Source organism: Pelodiscus sinensis, chromosome 3 (genome assembly GCF_052426305.1).
Source record: "Pelodiscus sinensis isolate ZL-2025 chromosome 3, ASM5242630v1, whole genome shotgun sequence".
Classification (NCBI taxonomy): Eukaryota; Metazoa; Chordata; order Testudines; family Trionychidae; genus Pelodiscus; species Pelodiscus sinensis.
In genome coordinates this window covers 59485581-59508888 of record NC_143054.1, presented here as the reverse complement: position 1 = coordinate 59508888, position 23308 = coordinate 59485581, and the positions used below count along the sequence as shown (strand labels likewise).

Here is a 23308-nt window from a genome sequence, read left to right as displayed (position 1 = left end):
TTCAGATTGGTGATGTGTTGAACCAGGTCTGTCCAAACTGCCTCTGTGCCTCAATTCTGTGATGACCAGTAATGGAGCAGCATTGTGATCTGCAATGGTTGTTTTCCTTCTTGCAAGAAGCCAGGATGAATTTTCTCTGAAGTGCAGGCTATGCTGGAAATAAGTTATGTGATCTGGAAGGATAAATACAGACACTGTGGAGCACCAGAGAGACTGATGAATTTGTGGCCAATCCAGGTATGCCTACATTTGGAGCTGGGAGTGCAATTTCCATCTTACAGACACATTCATGCTAGCCTAACAACAGAGGCTTTCTGCTTCTGATGTACTTTTATTTTTTGCCATTACATTTGTGTCTTTGACTAGCTCTTCAAGAAATCCCAAAAAAGTGAAGATTATATTTTTATACCTCTGCCATAGTTTATGTTCCTTTCTATTTTCCTCATTAAAATTTAGCTTCCACTTTTTAAGTGTTGGGCTGCTGTCATGTTTTCTCTGCCACTGGAATGTTAAATTTAATTTAAACAGTGTACCAAGTGGCCCAACTATATTTACTACTTAGACCAGATCCTGTGCTCCACTTAAGACCAAATCAAGAATTGCCTTTGCCCTTGTGGGTTCCAGGATTAGATATTCCAAGAAACAATAATTTAAGGCGTCCAAAAATTTATTTCTACATCACTTCCATAGCTCACATGCACTCAGTCAATATGGGCATAGTTGAAATGTCCCATTATTATTGTTTGTTTGTTTTTTAAATTATAGATTCTCTAATCTCTCTTATGATTTCATGGTTATTATCCCCATCCTGGTCAGGCAGTTGGTAATGTATCCTGGCTGCTATATTCTTACTATTAGGGTGTGTCTACACTGGGCCACTTATTCTGGAAAATCAGCCGCTTTTCCGGAATAAGCTGTGAGCTGTCTACACTGGCCCTTGAATTTCTGGAATAGCAATGATGCTCTACTGTACAAAATCAGCCGCTATTCCGGAAACACTATTCTGCTCCCGCTCGGCATAAGTCCGTATTCCGGAAAAGCTTTTCCGGAAAAGGGCCAGTGTAGACAGCTTTTCCGGAAAAGCAGAAGAAACGGAAAAAAGCAGTTTGGACGGCGGGAGACCCCGCGGACTTCCGGGTAACCCGAGGTCTTAAAGAGCGCGGACGCTAATGGCCGCACGTGGCAGGAGCCCACATGAGACCACCCTTCCCAGCTCTGCCATGTGCCAACTGTGCTGCCCAGCCACCTCACAGCGCAGGCATGGCAGCTCCGGGTGGTCAGCCACCGTCACTCGGGGCAGGGGAGGAATCCCCCAGGGGCCACAAATGCAGGGCCCCATCCTGGACCCCCAGGGAGCTGGAGACCCTCCTGGACTTGTGGGAGGAGGAGGAGGGTCTCCATGACCTGCAGTCCCGCCGCCGGAACGCAGACGTATACAGCCGTCTGGCACGGAACCTGGCCCAGCAAGGACACCCCGGCTGCAACTGAGAGCAGGTGCGGTCGAAGGTGAAGGAGCTGCGGCTGGGGCACGTGCGGGCCTCGGAGGGGAGGGGAGCAGGACCCGATGCCTGCCCCTGTTTTGAGCAGCTGAACTCATTTCTGGGCCAGCCAGCCCCGCAAGCCCCAGCTGTCCCTGTGGACACCTGCCAGCACCCCCCCATCAACTGTCCCACCGAGCCGGAGGAGGGAGAGGACAGTGGCGGCGCGTCAGGAGAGGAGGCCAGCGTTGCCACCCAGCAGGCCCCCTCCAGCAGCTCCTCTGAGGCCGGGGAGGAACCCATTGGTGAGTCTTTGCAGGTTATACTCCCAAAGGGCGGGGGGCGGATGGTGGGGGGGGGGAGAGCCAGGTGCCCGGAGGGGGGAGGGAGAGAGCATGTCACTCAGGCCACGTGAGCTGCAGGCTGCGTAGCATGAGGCAGTTAGCAGCATGTGCAGCCTGGTGACCGAGCGGCAGGTGGCTGTGGCAGGCAGCTGCAGGGCACGCCTGGGACCGTGCTGCTCACACACATTCGGCGGGACCAGGGGGAAGAGTGGATGCTGGCTGGAACCGGCCAGGGCCCCAGGGACTCAGCCCAGAGCCCGCTGCTCCACCAAGGGTGCAGCACAGAGAACGGCACACTGTCCCATGCCTGGCTGTGAGGCACAGCCAGCTGCTCCTGGGAAAAGCGCAGTGTCACAGTCCTGTGACCGTGGACCCCCACCAAGCCCCTCACCTGCTCCCGGTGCCTTGGCAGGTTCCCCGAGGGAAGTCCCCACTATGGCCACACCTGTCCCTGGGCTACCGGGCTTGCAGAAGGGATAGTGGGAGGGAGAAGGGCCCCTGAGTTTTGCTGCAAGGATTGGACATCCCCCCACCCAGTCACTCTTCTGGTTCCGTCCAGGAGATATCCCACGCGAGGGGATCTGAGAGCCCAGACTGCCACTGACAGGTGTGCTCCCAGGCACTGCCGTGGGGATGCATCTCGCTCCCTGTCAAACACCACTGATTAGCCCAAAGCTTTTCACAGTCTCCACCGGCAGGGAGTTCCACAGGTGAACGCAGCACAAGCACCCTCCCGCCCTCCATGGGGCCAGGATACAGACCGGTGCTTACAATACTGGAGGGAGGACCCTACTCCAGGGGTGGTCCTCCTTGCCAACATACAACACGGGAGCAGGAGGGGAACCGAGTGGGCCCAAGCCACACAACTGTGCGGTCACCTGGGCTCCGGGGTGGAGGGCATGAGGTGTGGGGACAGTGGACGGCCTGCCTGACTGACCCGTCCTTTGTTCTCTTCCCTGTAGCAGGACCCAGCACCAGACCCGCGACTCCAGCAGCAGCGGCACCCCCAGCTGCCCAAGCCCGGAGGCCGAGGCTCCGACACCGGGACCAGCTGCTCCGCCGTCACGTCACCGCGGTGGAGGGGATCCAGACCTCAATTGCGGAGCGGGTGCAGGGGGACCAGGAGTGGTGGCAGGAGGGCTGGGCTGCCTTCCTGGAGGAATGCTGCGAGATGCTCGCCACAATGGGCACCCTGACGGCACATTTAGTGCATGCCATCCACTATGTCATGGCCGGACCGCATGCCCCCGCCATCCCTCCCAGAGCACAGCCCATGCCCCCTCCTATCCCTGCTCCTTTCCCAGCTCCTGCTCCTCTCCCTGCCCCTGCTCCTGACCCTGACCCTACTCGTGCTCCTACTCGTGCCCCTACTCGTGCTCCTACTCGTGGCCACCTCACCGTGCAGCCTGCCCCGACGCGGTCTGCCCAGCGTGGGCAGGTCCGCCCCCGGAGGGGTGCTCACAGGGGCCACCCGTCCCAGTAACTGCCCCCCCTCCGTCTCCCAGTTAAAGGTCCCCCCGTCCCAGTTAAAGGTCCCCCCCTCCGTCTCCCAGTTAAAGGTCCCCCCTCCGTCTCCCAGTTAACGGTCCCCCCTCAGTCTCCTAGTTAAAGATCCCCCCCCGTTCCAGTTAAAGGTCCCCCCCTCCCTCTCCCAGTTAAAGGTCCCCCCCGTTCCAGTTAAAGGTTCCCTCCCCCCTCCTTTGTAAATAAAAAGTTCTGTTTTCACTTGAATTTTGTGTGGTTATTGTGTTCCTCTAGTAACTGTAAGAAATGATGTGAGATGCCAATTACCCACTTCAATTTAACAGGGTTACAAACTGTGGACAACAAATTCATGACTCTATCACCGGGGGCGGGGAGGGGCTTTTTCAGTGGTCATTGGTTTGTGGCGCATAAAGAAATACTGAGACTTTTCAGTAAAGATGTAAACCACAAACTATAGTTACATAGCAACAAACAAGCACAAATGGTTAAAAGATGCACAGTACAGATTCTGAAACATAGTCTAGGTGCAGGGAGGACGATTGATGGTGTTGCTGGCCACCTCAATCCTTTGGTCCTCCCGGGCCTCAGGAGAGGAAGAGCCAGGAGATCCCTCGACGGAAGATGACAGCGAAGCTGGCCACCTCAATCCTTTGGTCCTTCCGGGCCTCAGGAGAGGAAGAGCCAGGAGATCCCTCGACAGAAGATGACAGTGAAGCTGGCCACCTCAATCCTTTGGTCCTTCCGGGCCTCAGGAGAGGAAGAGCCAGGAGATCCGTCGAAGATGGCACTGACATGAGCCTTCCGCACAAGTCCCAAATCCTGTTGGCTGTTCTTCAGGACAGGCGATGGTGGCCTAAACCCTAGCCTAACTTAAAAGAAAAACCCTAACTACGCCCGACGCACCCGACGAACAGTCACGATGACGGCCGATGTGCTGTGACCCGACGCTTTACTATTGGGGGGGAGGGAGGTAAGGGGAGGAGCTGGGGAAGGGTAGGAGATGGGATGGAGTAGTCTGAGGTGACCCAGGCGACCCTACTATGGGGCTTGGGCAAACATGTCCACCAAGGCCTCTCTAATGCGCATCGCCTCCTGGCGTGCCTGGCGGATGGCAGCTGTGTCGGGCTGGTCCAAGGTCTGTGCCTCAGCTGCCACCCATTCAGGAAGGAAGGCCTCCCCACTGCGCTCCACAATGTTGTGGAGCACGCAGCACGCGGCCAGTACCTCCGTTGCATTCTGCTCACCCATGTCGAGACGGGTGAGCAAACAACGGAAGTGGGCTTTTAAGCGTCCAAAGGCCAGCTCCACTGGGTTTTGGGCCCGGTTCTGGTCCGGCTGCCCCGTGTGGGGCTGCATGAGCCAGGGCATCAGGGGGTAGGCCGCGTCCCCGACGACTCAGATGGGCATAGGCACATCCCCGACAGTCAAGTCCCTCCGGGGGAAGTAGGTGCCCGCCTCCAACCTGCGAAACAGTCCTGAGTTCCGGAGGATGCGGGCGTCGTGTGCCCGTCCGGACCAGCCCCCGTTGATGTCCACGAAGTGGCCCCGGTGATCCATGAGGGCCTGCAGGATGATGGAGCAGTACCCCTTTCGGTTCATGAAATGGGCTGCTCGATGCTCTGGGGCCCGGATAGCGATGTGGGTGGCGTCCAGGGCTCCCCCGCAGTTGGGGAACCCGAGGGCAGCGAAGCCAGCCATGGTATCATCCAAGTCGCGCAGGCGGATGATTCGCGGGAGCAGGACATCATTGATGGCGTGGACAACCTGCAGAAGGGTGCAGAGAAACACAAGGGAACACATCACATACAGCCAGGGGTGAGTGTGCGCTCCCTTGGGTCCCCCCCTTGATTCCCTCTGTCCACACACACACACACACACACACACACACACCAGGGCCCCCAGGGCTCCCCCCCCCCCACCAGTGGGCCTGTGCAAGGGAGGGACGGCCCAAACCCCTGGAGTCTTGGCTGTCCCTGGGACTGGAATGCAGCACCCTCCCCCCATCCCACTCCCCCTGGGACTTACCTCGATGACAATCACTCCGACAGTGGATCTTCCCACCCCGAACTGGTGTGCCACTGAGCGGTAGCTGTCCGGTGTGGCCAGCTTCTAGAGCGCGATGGCAACCCTCTTGTTCACGGGGATGGGTGCCCGCAGCCGGGTGGCGGTTCTCTGCAGCGCGGGGGTGAGCCAGGTGCACAGCGTCAAGAAGGACCGCTTTCTCATTCTGAAATTCCGGATCCACTGGTAGTCGTCCCATCATCCGAGGACCACCCGGTCCCACCAGTCGGTGCTGGTCTCCAAAGTCCAGATGGGCCTCTCCACAGTGGGGTGCTGATGCCACACAGTTGCCAGGACCTCCCTGGTGAGGGAGTCCAAGGTGATCTCTGCCTCCTGGTATGTGTACAGCAGGGCACCAGCCTGCAGCACGAGCTCCAGGCACCTGTACAGGTCCAACAGGGGCCCGAGCAGGTACATGGCCACCCACGGCTCCATAGCAGACAGAGCAGGGAAGACAAAACAAAACGCTGGGAAAAGCTGATGGGGGGCCAAAGGGTGGTGTCCCCAAAACTCACAGGGCAACCACCGACCCTGCGAAGGGTGCCAGTCCCTGCCAGAGGTCCCAAGGCACGGGAGCACGAGACCAATGGCTGCCTGGCGAGACCCCTTTAACCACGCGTCTGGACGGAGCTCTGGCCCCGCCCCCGGAAAGGTCTGGTGGCCTTTGCCTCTTCAAAATGGTTCCAGGCTTTTGCTTTTCCGGAAATGCGCGCCGCCAATTTAGACGCACTTTTCTGGAAAAGCGCATTGTTATCACGAAAACTCCGCAGCCAATGTAGACGCTCCTTTTCTGGAAAAACTGAAAACGGAATAGTATTCCATTTTAAGCATTTCCAGAAATTCATGCCAGTGTAGACGTAGCCTTAGTGTATGGAATTAATCTCCTTAGAGATTCTATGGCACAGTTTGGTGCATCTAAAATTTTTACTTCATTTGATTCTATGCTTTCTTTCACTCTTCTACCTGCCCAACCTCTTTTGTCCTTCTGATATATTTTCTACCCTAGTATTACTGTCCCATTGATTATCTTCATTCCACCAATTTCTGTGGTGTTTATTATATCAATATCGTCATCTAATATAAGACACTCTAGTTCATCTTATTCTTTAGACTTCTTGCATGTAAGTTGTTTTAAAAAAGTGCCACTTTTCAGCTGTCTGCCATTACAATATGTAATTGAAAAGAATTCTTTTTCATTTCACAGTTGGAATTTCATTTTTATGTTTCTTATCAGATCCTATTTGTATTTGAACCACTTCTACCCTCTCCTCTTTATTATCACACAGTGAAATCTCCCCTCCCCTCAGAGATGTGTCTGCCTTAATCACATGTCCCAGAAAGTCTCTTCTGTGTTCCTTTGTGTCTCTCTTAGCACCTCCAGTTCAGTCACTCTGGTGTCTAAAACTTGTACACAGTCTCTGAGGGCCAGGAACTCCTTGCACTGAATGCACACATATGCCACCTGCCTATAGGGGAAGTAATCATACATGCTGCATTGGGTGCAATAAACTGAATAGCCCTCATTCTGTCACTGGGCATCAGCAGCTCATTCTGTTGTTGACGTTTTGTTTCTCTCAGGGAGTGTTTTTTTGCTTTAATTTTAAAGAATGCTAAGTGTAGCCCCCACTCCCATTCCTCTTCTAAACTGCCCTCTTTTAGGACATTGTTGCTAGCTGTGGTTTGGTATCTTGCTGCATCTTCTGCAACATTGACAAACTTCCCTTGTATAAAGATTTGTTGGTTGCTCACTCCCTCGCTGTGCACTCTTCTTGCGTTGTATATTTGGTCCAATTGCTCCTTTCACATTTTTGTTTTTCCTCTTTACTGTGTCAGGGTATGTCTACGCTGCTGTTTTTTCAGAAAAACAACTGTTTTTCTGACAAAAGCGACGAGGAGTCCTGTGGCACCTTATAGACTAACTGAAGTGTAGGAGCATAAGCTTGTTTGTGTTTTTCTGACACAAACTCGTTAAATCCACACGGCAATCGTGTTCTTTAAAAAAAAAATCAAAAGAACAGAGGGGTTTCTCTGACATTGGTAAACCGCTTTCTATGAGGAAGAAGACTTTTTCCGAAACAGCTCTTTCAGAAAAAGGTGTGTGTGGATGGGGAAGAGGGAGTTCTTTCGAAAGAAGAGGAAAGAGGAAAAGGCACAGGTGCTCTGGTGGCCACTCTGTCCATTGTAATCACAGCTTAAATGCAAGATAGCGTCCATTTAGTGGTAGCTTTTTCGATGTGCTTTTGCTGTGTAGATGCTCTCTTTTGGAAGACGTTTTTCCGAAAGATCTCTTCCGGAAAAGCTTCTTCTGAAAGAAGCTTACAGTCTAGACTTAGCCTCAGTGTTGTGTCATGCTGTCTCCCCCTGTTCCTTTATGGCAGGGGTGGGGAATGTTTTTTGGGCTGAGGACCAGTGACCCACAGAAAAATCAATCAGGCAGGGCGCAACAGAGGCTGGAGTGCCAGTGCGGGATCCCCGTGGGGCAGGAGGGGGGGAGGGAGTAGGAGCCCATAGCTCCAAGGGCTGGATCCAGACAAGCCAGGGACCACATGTGCATTGAGGGATCAGGCTTTTGTGGCCTATTGGAGAAGGAGGGTGAATTTTTACTCCAATTTATGTTCAAAATGACATGATACTACTCAAAGGTATTTTGGGGCTGGACTATAAATATGCTGCTCATTCATTGGACTGGTGATATTTTGTTCTACCCTGAGTCAATAATGAAGGGGGATTGCCTCTTGAGAGGGAAGAAGAGAGTGGATTCAAGAAGAGTAATAAAACAACAGCTTTGCACTTCAAAAGGTCTAATACAATAGTGTTCCGGGGATGTGTGTGTGTGTTTCTTGAAGTCTGAATATTTTAATGTGCTCATTTTGTGGAATGAGCTTTGAGCATATTTGCTTCTTTAATGGCACTTGGCAAATGTTTTATCATTATCTTTTGCTAGGTTTGCAGTTTGACTGGAAGTAATCTTGACAGCAGACAGTCAACAGATATGTTGGAGGATTTTTGCTGCTTTGAATGCATTGTGCTATATTTACTGCACTTCATAGCTTGAGTATTTTATCTCAGTAGAATTCTGTTTGTGTGGGGAAAATATATCCACCAAATATAGAACATGTTCTCCTTACAGATTGAGGCTGGACCATTTGTTCTGTCTGGGTTCAGATGCTGTATTTTATTCTTGCAAACCATGCTTGAAGTGTTCTCATTGTTCACTGCATCTGAAGTTTGCTTGTCAAGCAGGAAGATAAAGAACAACTGGATGAAAGGAGGGATAATTCAAAAGAGACTCATGTAGATGTATAGAAACATTGTAAAAAGAGTGATGAGGGTGGCAAAGATTAAAACAAATTATACAAAAGGCATCTGAAAAGATAACCACTAACCTTTTGTTTGTGCTTTCCCAATAAATGTATAGGATTTTTTCTGACTTCCACTGCAGACATAGTTTAAACTGAGAAGAAAGAAATATATGGTCAGAGAAGATCACAGGAATTCATTATGGACTTCCAAAGAAATAAAAAAAGACACTTCAGGAAATATTTTTCAGACAAGATGGCATAGAGTAGATTCATGATCACAATAAATTTTGGATATGCTTGTAGTAGAGATAACAACAGTAAATGCATCTGTAATGAAGGCTACACATTCCTGAATGCAGTTGGAGTGGGAGGAATATCTCCTTACTGTATTGTTAACCAGCCCATGAAATACAAGGTCTGTTCCATTTCAGGGGAAAGTAATGGACTTTTTGTCATAAATCAAAATTGGCAAAAGAAAAAGAAAAACCTGTGATGCTTTTAGGAGCAGGTGGAAAACCAAAAAGGGACACACTATTAAAAATCTAAAGAATGTAGAAAAAATGAAGAAAATAGTGAAGTCATGGGAGTTTTGTTGTTGGTTCAATAGGGCCAGGATTAGACTGCATAAACAGATTGCAAAAAGCTAAGTAATAAAAGCATAGATTAAGGCATTTAAAATGTATGCTTTAGACAGGTGTTGAAGTTAACATTTCTTGTCAACCACTGTCAGAGAGAGAGGAAGAAAACCAAAGAGATCAAATAAAGAGAATCAAATTTTGTTAATCCATTTTCCATCTTATTTCTTAGGTAGGCAGGATAGAAATTTGACAGAATCCTTTATTGTATATTAAAAAAAATTACATTAATTCTATTACCTGATTCTCTGTTTTCTTGCATATAATCAGATGTAGTAAGTGGTAGTGTCACAAACCATCCAAAATACAGGACTATGTAGCACTTTAAAGACTAACAAGATGGTTTATTAGATGATGAGCTTTCGTGGGCCAGACCCACTTCCTCAGATCAAATAGTGGAAGAAAATAGTCACAACCATATATATCAAAGGATACAATTAAAAAAATGAACACATATGAAAAGGACAAATCAAATTTCAGAACAGAAGGGGGATGTGGGGGGGGGGAGGGTAAATGTCTGTGAGCTAATGATATTAGAGGTGATAATTGGGGAAGCTATCTTTTAGCTCACAGACATTTACCTTCCCTCCGCCCCCCCCCCCCCGCATTCCCCTTCTGTTCTGAAATTTGATTTGTCCTTTTCATATGTGTTTATTTTTTTAATTGTATCCTTTGATATATATGGTTGTGACTATTTTCTTCCACTATTTGATCTGAGGAAGTGGGTCTGGCCCACGAAAGCTCGTCATCTAATAAACCATCTTGTTAGTCTTTAAAGTGCTACATAGTCCTGTATTTTGTATCAGCTACCCTAGACTAACACGGCTACATTTCTATCACAAACCATCCAGTTTGCAGTGAAAGCTAATGGAGTTTTCTGATTACCCATGTGTGTTTTTATGAAATAAAGTTAATGGAGATTGGCAATAGCTTTTTACATATTTGTATTAGCTCACTTGTGAATTCCTCTTGAGTAGAAGCTACCAATTGTGCCAAATTGTGTTCAGGTATCTAACTACTACCCATTGGAGACTGCAATAAATGGATTTGCCTGTGAATTCCAGTTTCAGTGCTTTTCACTGACAAACTACTCCACAGACATCAGTAGAATTTATTTTTGATGTTAGAAAACTACATTGTAAATCATTTATAAATAAAAATATTTTCATGCAAGAAAGCAAAATGAGTATGTCAAGCAGAAAAGCAACTGGGCAAGACAATTGCCTCATTGGAACTGACATGTTCTATGATAACAATGTTATTACTGTCATTTTCAGTGAAACTTCAGGAAACTGTTAATAGAGTTACAGTTCTGATCAGCCAGTCCTTCAAAACACTATTTTTCACCATGTACCTGTCTGAATTGAGTTCATTAGGCAGGTGGTAAACAGTGGCTGTACTTCCCATTCACAAGCAAAAAATTCAACTAACATGTCTGCAGGATATCAAACTCCTGTAAGCATGAGTTCCAATGAAGTTGCTGAAACAAAAGTTTTACATTGAGACTGAGAGCTCACTCTCTGCTGAGCTCAAGGTTTGGCTTTGGTGTGTATAACACAATGTTGGGCTGATGTGAATCACCAGAAATAAATGAAATGGGAATTTGAGAAGAAATACTGTACTGGGGACCAAAACATTGTCAATGTAACTTGTGTAAGAGTGGGAGGTCTGTGGGTCAGGTGTGAAGCATTGTTAAGCCTGTAAGTCTGTCCTGGAGGTCACAGAAGTCATGGACTCCATTATTTTCTGGGATCTCTGTGACTTCTGCTGGTGTGGCCGATCCCAGGGCTGCCCAAGCAGCTGGCCCCAGGACAAGTTCCTCGGATGGCCCATAGCCAGCTGCACGGGACATCCCAGGCAGCTGGTCCTGGGGATGCCTGAGCAATGGCTAGTGCTGCTGTTCTCAGGGGCCACCCAAGCTCTAGTCTCAGTTCCAGCTCCAGACACTGTCAGAGCAGCCCTCCAGGGGGCCTCAAAGCAGTGAGCAGCCTGGGGCATTCAAGCCCCCTACCAGAACAAGAGCCAGCTGTCAGTCCCTGGGGCCTCCCACAGCAACATCAACCCAGGGCCCCAGCAGCTGAAATTTAGTCAGGGTATTTTTAGTAAAAGTCAAGGACAAGTTATATGCCTATTAGTGTTTTGTTTATTGCCCTTGACCTGTCTGTGACTTTTATAGAAATACCCTGACTATATCTAAGCCTCAATGATTGTGTATGCAGTGTGCACTATTTCTGTATTAGCACATGGGCTAAAGATAATGATATACTGTGCATCTACAACAGAAGCTCACAGGTAAACTTCCAAGCAGACTAATCTTTATAGTTTACAGACACCCTTGAGTACTCCTAATGGGAAAGCTTGCTCCATACATTTATCAGCTTTTACTACCACCTGTGCTAAGGGCTGCTAAAGTTTCTGCTGGTTGCTCAGGGCACTTTGTTTGCAAGTTTCTCTCATTCCATGACGCTGTCAAGCAGCTAACATGTTATATATCCTAAAGGATCAATGTCTCTGTGAGAGCACCTTTCCTTGAATACAGACCTGGCCTCTACATGAAACAGCATATTGAGCCATGCTGCTGATAGGCACAGTCATATTTTCTTCATGTGATTTTCAGTTTCTGTCAGCTGAGCAGTTTGTATAACTGCTTCCAACTGCTCAGATTCTGACAGATTTTCTTTTCTAAGTAACTCTAGAAGTGAAATTTGACCTTTAATGGGGACTTTACTTGATTATAACTGAATTTTTTGTTGTAAAGGGGTAAAATCACTATTTTTATAAGTTCAGTCCAATTTGCTGAACTGATTTTCAACAATCAAGAGAGAGGCTGAGTTTGGTAAATGGGTACTTGGATTTAAAAGCAGAACATATAAGCCTTTTACACGGGCTCAAAGAAATGGGGTTTTGTTTGCCAAATGTGATACTTTCTTTTCTTTTAATTGATATGTATTATTCGGGAGCCTTACATTGCTCAAAAACTATTTTATTTTAATCTTTATTTTTAAAACACTTCAAAAGTGCCATATATGTATGTTATACTAAATCTTCTGGGCATCAGAGTGTGTACCAATCTTGTCCTTCATTGCCCTAGCACAACTTAGAGTAGGACATAAATAGCTAAAATTAGGCTAACTACTATGGATCTACAGAGAAAACTAGTAAAGGTCAGATCAGGTAAAGCTATCATATATTAACTAAGCCTCACTTAGACTTGACTACTTTTCCTGGTCAAGAAAAAAACAAAGTAGGGCCTCTTAATACTAGGATCATGGCCTGGGGTTCGAGGCTGAAGCACTAGAGACTTTTTTTTTCTATTCTAGAACCAAGATCTTCGAGAGAAGGCACATGAGAAGCACCAAGAGTCAAGTTAATTCTTGTAACATGACATCGTGTTTTCCCCATAATTTTCTGTGGACCTAGAATGTCCTCCCAAAATTGGTTTAGCAAGCATTTTACCTACCCTCCTTTCCAATCTTTCTTTCCAGTCCTCCTCGAGACCTGACTGTAATGCAATGCCCACAACAAGTAAGTTGAAAATCTTTTAAGACATTTATTTATCTTATATTTTAAAGTACTTATGGAATAACTCCACCAAGCTGGGCATGCATCTTTGTTTGAGTAGCTGCAAAGTTCTGTTACTCTCATCCCTCCTGTTTTGGTCTCATTTTTGTTATATCTCACGGATGGGCAACCATGAATAGTGGATGAGCTATATGAGTGGCCCTTCTTCACCAGACTAGGCTGTAGCGGCCTGTGATCCACTGGGGTACCACTTGCAGCCCATGAACTTGCTGGCTGTCCCCTCCCCAATGCACTTCTTGTGCACTGGGCTGGAGTCCCACACATATCTGTTCCTCCTCCTCCTCCCTACACTTTCAGAGAAGCCATAAATTGCCTGATTTGTGCTTTGTCCTCATGCCTCAACCTCCCTCCTAGAGATGGAATACCATGAACAACTGATTCCTCTGAAAGTGCTGGGACTGAGTGGAGAAGCATAGGAAGTGCAAGGCTCTAGTGCCCCAGTGTGTGAGGCATGTGGGGGAGGTGGGTAGCAGGGGATCCGTGCTTAGCAGATGGAACCACGTGTTGTCTACCGCTGTTATATATTGTTCAGTTGTGCACCTCGTGGGACAGGGACCCTGTGTTATTAATTTGTGAAGTGAGGTTGTCACGTTACTGGATCTTGAGGGGAGCAGCCAGATCACTGATGCACCCATAGGTGGGGGTGTTGGCCCCAAAAATGGTATAGAAGGGGGCCATGTGAGGTATTGAATAGAAGCTTACTGTCTGATAATCCTATGTACGCTGTTCATGTGTTTGTATAATGTCTGTGTGTGCAATTATTAGCATGTACTTGTATGGATACTGAAGATTTCCCTGCATGTGGTTGAGCACTGGGCAGGGCCGGGCCTGTGGACATGCTAATTAGCGAGGCCCTGTGGGACAATGGCACTAGGCCAAGGACACACCTAAAGAATGGGGGCTGTCACCTGAGAACTGCCAGCAGGGAACACAGAGATTGGCCGCTGGCCAGGTGACCTGCTACAGCCAAGAAGGGACCAGGAAAGAGGTATAAAGAGGCCATGTGGTCGACGCCATCTTGTTCTCAGCTCAGCACTTCATCCCAGAGGCAGCATTGCAGGGATGGAAGAGCCGGAAAGACCTGTGAACCCATCCTGATTCTAGGATGTGCAACAAGGACTTTTAAACCAGCAGCTGTAACATCTCTGCTAGAGCCTGCATCGAGGACTGGGAGATTCGGTGCATGTAACGTACTATTCTTTAATAACCTTACTCTCATGCTTTTCTTTCTTGTGATAATAAACCTTTAGATATAGATTCTAAAGGATTGGCCCAGCGTGATTTGTGGGTAAGATCCAGAGGGTAAATTGTCCAGGGATCTGTGGCTGGTTTCTTGGAACCGGACAGAACTTGTTCGGGGTAGGTGGGATTGGGTGCTAGAACCTCCCCCACCTGTGTATGAGGCCAATGGCCATCTGGGGCACGGATATTGCTGGGGTGTCGGAGGGGTTTTGCTCGTGAGGCTTCAGGCAGGCAGCTGAAGCGTTCTGTGGGACTGGTTTGTGGCCTGTTTGGAGAGGTCACCAGTCTGGGGGCTGTAAAAAGCCCCGGATTTGAGCAATTTGCCCTGAGTAGACACCCTCAGCTGTGCCCAGACATGGCCCAGTCCATCACAGAGGTGCCTATAACTCTTTTGGAAAAAAATACCTCCCCAATGGTGCTAATACAAAGTCCTGAATGAAGAAAGGGGATGAGTTGTGGCTAAAGCTCTGGCACAGGACTCAGAAGAGAAGGTGTGGCAGTGCTCTTTCACCCTGGAACAGCCCTTTGCTTTGGGGCAAGATGTTGGTTTTATCTTTGGCTCCAGTTTCTCCTGCAGTCTGCCTTCCTCAGACCCCAGCTCTTCAGTGACTCAACCCTCCAGCTTTCTCACCTCAGTGCAGCCCTTTACAGTCAAGCTCCAACAATAGTTCAAACAAGTAATTCTTCTGTCTTCTTGGGCTATTGAAGTCTTTTCTTCTCCACTTGCAAATACTGTCTCAGGGCCCCATCCCACAGAAGCTGCTCCTGTAAATTTCGTCCCATAAGAGAGTCCTGCCTTCTCTTCTCTATGTCTTGCTCTCTTTGGGTATGTCTACACTGCATTCCTCTTTCGAGAGAGGAATGCAAATGCTGAGGAATGAAATTGCAAATGAAGCGCGGATTTGAATTTCCCAGGCTTCATTTGCATAATCCCGTCCGGGCGCTATTTCAAAATATCCTATTTCGAAAAAAGAAATGCTGTCTAGATGTGGTTATTTCAAAAGAAAACGCTTCTTTTGAAATTACCATTACTTAACCTTTTTTCGAAATTACCCTTAAGTAATGGTAATTTCGAAAAAAGGGTTTTCTTTCGAAATAACTGCGTCTAGACAGTGTTTCTTTTTTTGAAATAGGGTATTTAGAAATAGCGCCCAGAAGTGATTATGCAAATGAAGCACGGGAAATTCAAATCCGTGCTTCATTTACAATTTCGTTCCTCTGCATGTGCATTCCTCTCTTGAAAGATGTACCTTTTTCTATGGCTTGCCACATGGTACCAATCCTGTCTCCATGGCCTTCAAGGGTGCCATTTCGGGACAGTTGGGGGTCAGCAGCCATGCAGTCCGGGACACAGCTTGCTTTTCATCCTGTTCCTGAGATGCTGAAGGAGTGAGGTGAAAGTGCTTTCATTCCGTGCATGCCTCTCACACTTGGCTGGTGAAGGAAGGTCACCAGCCAGGTGTAAGAGGCATGCTCAGAATGGAAGCACTTTCACCTCACTCCTTTAGCATCTCAGGAACAGGATGAAAAGCAAGCTGTGTCCTGGAGAGCACTGCTGCTGCCCCCCGACCCTCCCAAAATGTCATCCTTGATGGACTTCTTTGGGTTTCTAACCCCAGTCCTTTTATGGAGAGACATGTATATGTGGTTTTCTTCCACAGTCTTCTTTTAAGGCCTAGCTCCACCTCCTGCAGCCAGGAGGCAATAAGTTAATTAGCTATCCCTCAAATCTGTAGCATAATTAGTTGGGGTTCCATCCCTTACCTTGCAGGTGATTGGGGGTTAAGCCACATCATGGGTGGGTTCAAAATCCACATATCTTTGGCGAGATCTTGAGTAAGCCATTTATTCCCTAATTTAACAGAATATTGGCTCAGGGTTTGAGCCTACTTCTCCCTTCTATTGGTCTGATTTAGGTCTTCAAGAACTCTCAACCTAAGTCCAAGAGCTGTGCAAGAAGATGTCAGAGCCCAAAGCCTGTCATTTTGCTTTGTGGATGCAGGTTAAGTCACAGATCCTAATCAAAAAGTCTTTGTCATGCAATATGAAGGCATTGGCATAGATGTGGGGAGATCCTAGTCCAGCCATTGTAAACACAGACTTACAATGCAGTGCGGGTCTGGGAAATATTGAGTTCACAAGCTCAAATTCTACAGTTCCAGATTTACAATGCAGAGTAGACATAACCTCTGTGCCTTAGGTCCTTACCTGGGATGTATCCTTTCTCTGAGCCCTTATTTGTCTAGTATATTTAGACAAGCATTCTGTCATCAAGACTGCCTCTTACAGTGTATACTAATTCTCATTCTTTTTCCAACCCAATGACTAAATGTTTTATCCTGTGATTGGATGGGCTATTAGTGTTAAATTCTCACTATTCTAATTATTTAAGCTTAATGCTTTATGTTGTGAAAGAATCTGTTCATTTGTGGGAACATTAAAAATGCATTTTTATACTGAGCATTCTCAAATTCATAAGTGCTAGTGTAGTGTTGACAGACAGAGCTGAACCTGGGACCTCTGGAACTTAGTGCATGAGCCTCCACAGCATGTGTTAAAAGCCAGCTAGCTCGCAGTTAAAGCGGTAGAAGAAACTTATTCTTTCTCTCTCTAGTGGCCTAAGTACTACTACATGGGACAGTGAACCATACCCAGTAGATGTGAGGTTACACTAGTACAAAATATCAGAGTCAAGGTGGCTGCTGTTACACCTAAAAAGTTGAGATAATAGATCACCTGGCCTACATACCACTTCAACTCATTCTTAAGGTTTAATACTGTGCATACAGCTTTCTGCCTTTAGCCTTTTTGTAGATCTGACTTACAGCTTGATTCCCATAAAACATTGAGCAATGACCAGCAGAAAACACAGTATGGCAGCAGAAAACTAATCCAGTCACAATATGACCATCCACTGCAACTTCAGATGTCAGTCATGAAGTCAGAGTGAAGCCAACAGGCGATGCTTGCTTATTGAACTCCCTGGTATCATATACCTGCTGGAATGTTGTAGATTAGGCTGAGCTAACACTTAATTCTAAACCCCTCTTTTCAGTTGATTATAACTATTATAGAGGCACTCTAGAAATTTCAGTCCACTATCAAGCCAGATTTGAGTTCTTTTGAACCGTTCAATAGAAAATCCATGTGAATGTTTTTTAGTTGTATGAACATCAAAGTAATATTGTTTTCTGCTGTTCAAACACTTTTTCTGTAATGTTATAACTCTGAGTTCTTTTTAAAACTTCAGATGCGGCAAATGGGTAGTCCTGAGTGATGGTTTTGTGCTTAATCATGCTTGAGGAAATTTGATTTGGAAACATTTAAGAAAAGGACATTTGAAAATAGAGTGTGTTGCTTTCTTGATATCAAGCAAGAAATATAGCATGGTTTGGATGTCTGTAGGTGTGTATATTTGCATTAACAGCTGATGGATGTTGAAGGTATGTTACTAAATTCAGTGTCCACCATTAAAATATTTACAGTTGCTATTTGCAAGTAATTGTTATCATTCATATTACCATTAATTTTTATAATGTTAAAATTATATTTAATTTTTTTATCTTGGGTGAGGATGGTTTAACATCATATTCCTGTTAAAGTTCACATTTTCAGTCTTTACTTAAATCCCTCAAATCTTATGACGCTTCCAAAAATGTTGTACAAAAATAGTTAAACATAGTAGTCAAGCATAAGGAAATGTGTTTTGACCCTTTAAGGGCAGGTTCTAGTGCCAAGGCATTCTGGGATTTGTAGTGTAGTGGGACTATGGAAGCTATAAGCCACAAAGGATCTGGGATGAATGTGTATATTTAAGATAATTGCTACACCTGTTAGGGGAGGGGTGTTTCTACCTAAATGGAGAAGGACTTGCATTTGGATCTCTACAGGCAAAGAGTATGAAGAACAGCCAAAATGCTTGGAAAAGTATCCAAAGAAATGTGTTTTCAGCTGGTAACCCAAGACTGATGAGAAGATTGGAGACAGGGAACTCTACTAATGGGATTTTGAAGAAGAGCTGTTTGTAAGCCCTTGTACTGAGGGGTGAAGGCTTGCTTGTGTCAATGTCCGCTTTTGAATCCCTGGGCCAAGGGGTGTGTAGAGCCCCATATTGAGAGATGGACTTTTCATTACCCTAAGAACAAAGCCGTCGGGGGTTTGGCAAGAAAGCTGAACTACCTTGTCTGGAGGAGTAAAAGTGAAGCGGTGGCCCTCCTGATGGCAGATGGTTCAGAGATCTTCTTTCACCAAGTTATACAATTATTTAATAAGAGGTAAGGGTAATATTTTATTAAAGTTTGAAAGGTTCAACTATGAAACTTTACTACTATGCAGTTGACCTAGGAGAAAATTTAGATGGAGAAAAAAATCATCTTTATCTTTAAATTGTTTTGAACTACTGGAAAGGTGACAAACTGAAAAGCTTCTTTCCCCACCCCCTTCTTCTGTATTTATTTTGACTCTGCATATCCTAAACTCAAAACTCTGGTCATCTGAAGAAGTGGGCTGTGCCCACGAAAGCTCATGATACCATCTACATGTTTTGTTAATGCTATCAGACCATTTGTTGTTTTTAAAGTTTATTTGAAAAGCTTTTGACAGATTACACAACTTCTGATACTGGGTTTAACTAATTTGTTTGAGCTGGATGATAGCTTTCTCTGTATATTTAACTACTGTCATAATTTCCCTTCCTTTAACATATAGGTTTAAAGTGTATTTTGTATTAACTGTCTGTGGCTAGTTCACAGAACACTTTTACTGCTGCTATCTGCTGGAGCTACTCATTTAGCTTAAGTGGTAGAGATTTGTGCTTTGGGGCTGACAGTTCTGGTTCAGACTTCCATGATGCCCCTCAGTGAAGATTTTTGCTGTGCTTTGGGTGAATGGAAGGACTCTCCTTAGCACCTTGCTTTGTAGTTATACTGCTTTTTCTTAAAGTCTTGTCAGGGGAAGGCAATCTGCATGGTCCAGTTCTTGTGAAATTGTGAACAGACATCTTTACTGTGTGCTAATGTACATTATCATTTTTTTCTTTGATCAAATACTTTCATATGTATAAAGTACTTGAACTCCATAAACTTCTTTGTATGCCACCTAATCTAAATGTAAAATTAGAAAACCTGAGTATCAGATATGAATGTAAGTGTACCCTGGGCTGCATAAATTATGCCTTCAGAGTGACCTCTGTTAAATGTGAGTGAAAGAGGACTGCGATATTATTCAGTGTTCAATCACTCTCAGATGAGTGTTTTTGAAGCAAAATCGGCTTATGTAATGCTTAACTCCTGCTCTAGGCTTGTTGCCAGGAAGTGGCACGATTTGAATCTTTTCCTCTTGTAAAATTTCCTTTCCTAGTCATTTATACTTACTGACCTTTTAGTGAATCGAATAAAAAAGCGATAATATCCTGAGTCACAGTTATTACTTCCTCATACAAACATCATACATTATTTAAACTGAACCCTAAATCTCTCCCTCCTGAGTATGGTATGTACAAAGGGTCTCAAGTTTAGTCCTGCCTCTTTATAGAGGAAATGAATCGGGTACAAAACATGGGAGCAAGGTTCACTCCTCAATCAAATATTTTGTTTGCTTTCCCTCAGGTACTCTACTCTTTCATGATATAGGATTTCCATCTCCAGGAATGCTTAATACCTATCTGGAGTCTAAATACTAAGGCTCAAAACATCCATATGAATCCCAGAGGAGCAGCCAGTGGTTTTCCTTATACAACATTGGTTGACTTTATATATATTTTCTTGACCTGCTCTATGTTAGTGATAGTTTTGCTCTCTGAGTAGGAAGCCTGGGTGAAATGCCTTCAACCAGAAGTTCTTTTATTGGTACTGAATTCACAGTATATAACCGGTGTCTGGCTTGTGCACTTAGGGGATAGTGCTAGAGCATGTGACTGAAACCTTAGGTAGCAAGGATAAATTTTTTAATGTAAACAGCACAACATTGGAAAACTTGTTATGGCACATGCACTGTTTTGGAGCAGGACTTGGAACTTTCTGATCCTTAAGTATTTTGATATTTTAAGCTCATTGGTGCTTTAAACAACTAATGAAAAACACAAACTAGAATATAGGAGAAAATGTGCCTAGATAATTCCTACAGATCATTAATGAAAACTCCCACAGAGAGCAAGGTGGTGCCATGGTCACCTGCCTCCACTGAAGCTGTGTCCTTGGCATTTGGGAAGGGAGTACTGCTGCAGAGACACAGGGCTCTCATGTGAAGGCCACTTGCCTCCTGTTTGTGGAACAATAAGAGGAAGGGTATAGGAACGGAGCACTGGATTGCAATTTTTGTTCTCCATGTCCTTGTGTCCTGGGTGTAGCTGACTAATTAATCAATTTTCCTTAGCATGATCCTGAAACCAGGTGAAGATAGACAGTCTCCCATCCAGCTCACCTGCAGGACCTGATTGGGTTAACCTGCTTTGAACATGCCTAATTCTGTACAAAATAGGGGTGTGTGTGGCGAGGAAGAGGTGGAGGAGGCAGCAGCAGGAGTAGTATCCTTCTGCATAACCTTTAGCACAGTAGTTAGGGAACTTACCTGGGATCTGGAAGTTTGTGGTCCAGTTTCTCTCTCTGACAGATGATTTGAAAAGAGGTTTCACATCTCTTCAGAGAGCACTCTTAAGTACAGGGCTCTAGAGTCATTCACATACTCTCTTTACCCCCAATTAGTATTTAATAATATAATACAATCTGGAATGGCTGCAACAGGAGACACTGGGAGCCCTACATCACAATAGCTCATAGTTCAGTGGCTGGGTCACTCACCTGTGAGGTGGGAACACTCTATTCAAGTTCCTTCTTCCTATCAAGCAGAATGGGGACTTAAACCAACGTCTCCTGCATTCTGGGTGAGTACCTTAAATACTTGGCTAAAGCTTGTAAGGGAGGCATTGAAATGATTATGTCCTTTTGTAGACCCAGCCCAAAATCTTTAAAATGGGAAAATGTCATTGGTCAGATGTACTGGTTTTACAAAAGTAATTTGGGTCACGTGTAAGATCTGATGTTTTAATATGGTGGTTAAAACACAGATTGGATTTCAAGTTGAAAGTATCAGTCAGATGGCATCATCTTTGTCCTCATTTGGATAGTCACTTTCTGCTAGTTTTTGAAGAGGACAAGGTAAGTAAATTAAAATCTTTTATTGGGCTGTCTTCTGCTGGTGGATCAGACAAGCTTTTGAGCTTCAAAGAGTTCTTCTTCTTCAGGTTTGTAGAAGGTTACCAGAGTGTCTGAGCTAAATACAAAGTAATACAGACTGTTAAACATAAGAGGTTTGTACACACTGTAGGAAACTACTTAAACTCAAGTGGGCATTAAGGATTAACAGACAATAGGGTATATACAAAATTGTTGTAATGAGCCATAAAACCAGTGTCTGTGTTAAGTCCATTGTTTCTAGAAGAGTTATGAATTTAAATACCCACCAAAAGAGGTCTAATAAAAGATATTACCATACTTTCCTTATCACTCTAATATCTGGGGCTAAAATGACATTGGGAAAGTCTGTGAATAAGTCACACTACCAATTTTTCTTTGCTATTGGTCATCTTATTGCCAGTTTTTGGGGGTGGGAGCAATATTTTTAAAAAGTTCTTGAAACTAGTAAGACATGATTACATATTGAGCTTGAGATGTGCAAGATTTGCCAGTTATGACCAAGGAAGAGCTTACAGTATTTCAAGTCAGAGGCACAGGAACAGAAGTTTGAAGGGACTCTACTTCTCTAGAGATCAGCAGACAAAGGGTGTGTCTAGACTACATCTCTCTGTTGACAGAGAGATGTAGATTAGGTACATCAAAATTGCTAATGAAGCAGGGATTTAAATATCCCATGACTCATTAGCATAAACATGGCTGCCGCTTTTTTCAAAACAGAGTTTTTTCTAAAAAAAAAGGCAGTTTAGACGCAGATCTGTCGAAAATAAAGCCTTTTTGGATAGATCCTGTAAATCTCATTTTTTGAGGAATACATTTTTCCCTCAATATTGCCCTTTTCAAAAAAACCAAAAACACCTCAGTTTTGAAAAAACGTGGTGGCCATGTTTATGCTGATGATATTTAAATCCCTGCTTCATTAGCAATTTCAACAGAGGGATGCAGTCTCGATATAGCCAAAGAAAGGGCAAAGGAGACTGGCTGTGTCTACATTGGCACCCTTTTCCGGAAAAGGGACGCTAATGAGACAAGTCAGAAATGCAAATGCCGCGGGGGATATTTAAATATCCCCCGCGGCATTTGCATGAACATGGCTGCCGCTTTTTTCCGGCTCAGGGCTTTGCCGGATAAAAGCGCCAGTCTAGATGGGATCTTTCAGAAAATAAAGCCTTTTCCTGAAGATCCCTTATTCCTGATTTTAAGAGGAATAAGGGATTTTCCGGAAAAGGCTTTATTTTCCGAAAGATCCCATCTAGACTGGCGCTTTTCTCCGGCAAAGCCCCGAGCCGGAAAAAAGCGGCAGCCATGTTCATGCAAATGCTGCGGGGGATATTTAAATCCCCCGCGGCATTTGCAATTCCAACTTGTCTCATTAGCGTCCTTTTTCCGGAAAACGGTGCCAATGTAGACCCAGCCACTGAGTTTAAATTGAGTGGATCTTTCTGATCCAGCAAATCTATGGTCCCTCTGGTCCAAGGGGGAGGCCCATCCTTAGGGAAGGGTTAAAAGTCTGCATGCTTATAAGGCTGGGTGTTTGTTATGAGTGAAAACAGCTATAAATCTGTGACACACACAAAAATTCTTCACATCCCTTGCCAGCTGCAACTCTGGTTGTGTGTTGTCCTTCCTGATTACATCACTGCATGCTCAAGCAAGGTTTTTATATTCCTCCCTGGTCATCTGTCCAAGCTTTCATTTCTTAGAAGCTTCCTTTTTGTGTTTACATGTACTGAAACAAGTCACCTGCCATATTTGCTATTCTTTTTGCACACTGGTGTGAGTTATTTCTGTGTTCTCAAAAAGGCTTCTTTAAAGCACAATCAACTCTCCTGGACTCCTTTTCCCCTCATATTAGCCTCTCAGAGATCCTGCCAGCACTTCCCTGAGGGAGTTAAAGATTGCTTTCTTGAAGTCCAGGGTCCATATTCTGCTGTCCCCCACCCCTTCTTCCTTTCTCTCAGGATCCTGCATTCAACCATTTCATGGTCA

The 23308-nt window shown here is 45.4% G+C and overlaps 1 long non-coding RNA gene across 1 annotated transcript; it reads right to left on the bottom strand.

The window, feature by feature from the left end:
* LOC142827593 (uncharacterized) lies at positions 1-20832 on the bottom strand. Its single transcript, XR_012902277.2, has 3 exons — positions 20697-20832; positions 8755-8822; positions 1-173 (listed from the first exon to the last, which is right to left on the bottom strand). It is a non-coding gene; the product is annotated as an uncharacterized LOC142827593 (long non-coding RNA).
* Positions 20833-23308: the final 2476 nt, after the last annotated feature.